Source organism: Eptesicus fuscus, chromosome 14, assembly GCF_027574615.1.
Source record: "Eptesicus fuscus isolate TK198812 chromosome 14, DD_ASM_mEF_20220401, whole genome shotgun sequence".
NCBI classification, from domain to species: Eukaryota; Metazoa; Chordata; class Mammalia; order Chiroptera; family Vespertilionidae; genus Eptesicus; species Eptesicus fuscus.
In genome coordinates this window covers 247,501-248,495 of record NC_072486.1, presented here as the reverse complement: position 1 = coordinate 248,495, position 995 = coordinate 247,501, and positions in this window count along the sequence as shown.

Genomic DNA, 995 nt, shown 5'->3' with positions numbered 1-995 from the left:
CCTCTGCGTGGGTTGCTGACGCGTTGTTCTGTGTGCCCTTCCCTGCGTGCCACCGCGGGTCTGACCCAGCCTCCTGCACAGCCCGAGGGCAAGCGTCAGCTTCCTCTTAGTGAACGGAGGCGCTTCGGGGGCAGGAAGTGAGGAGGGACGGCTCCCACGGTGTTCGGGCCGGGGGCGCAGTCAGTCCTGTGGGGATGTGCCCTGACGGCCGGCAGCCCACCCCCACGTGACAGAGGCTGGTGCATGAGGAGGGGCTGTGGGGCCCCAGGCGGGGGGGCAGGTGGGCTGGGCCCCGTCTGAGCCGGGCAGTGGTCCCTGAGCGCCCGGCTGCTGCACTCCAGCACCAGCACCACGTGGACGTGGGCACCCCTTGGGAGGGAGCCAGCCAGCCTGTCCTTCAGTCTCACCCTGCGTGGGGAGGTTCAGCAGCTGCTGCCTGCTGGGGGGCGTGGGGAGGACAGGGCCCTGGGGGAGACGGCCCCCCTGACTTGGTCTTCCTGGTGCCAAGGGCTGGTGCCTTGTGGGACGGGGTCCTCGGGAAGCTGCCCAGGTCAGGACCTTCCAGGGGTTGGGGCAGGTCACTGGGACCCGGCAGGGTCCCGGGTTGTCCTGGGCTCAGGAGGACACAGTTGTAGAGCACCTGCCAGGAGCCCACCCTCTGGGGGTCACAGAGATTCTGGGGTGACAGGCTGGGAGGTGCCAGCAGCCCTGGGCCCCCTCTGCTCCTGCAGCCCTGCTGGATCCCCGCCCCGTCCTGTGAACTCAGGTGAAGGGCCTCCTTTCTGTCCCTAAGGAACTGGGGCCACCCCGTCCTCCATGTCCGGGGGTTCCCCACACCCACAGTGACAGCCTGCAGACCCCTCCCTGCAGGAGCCAGACCAAGCTCAGGGGCGTTAGCCTTGGCCCCTGACCCCCACCTGCATCCTGGCACCCTCTGTTGACACAGCTGCCAGAACCCACCCCTGGGAGAGCTCCTGGCCTGCCCCTCCCCCAGC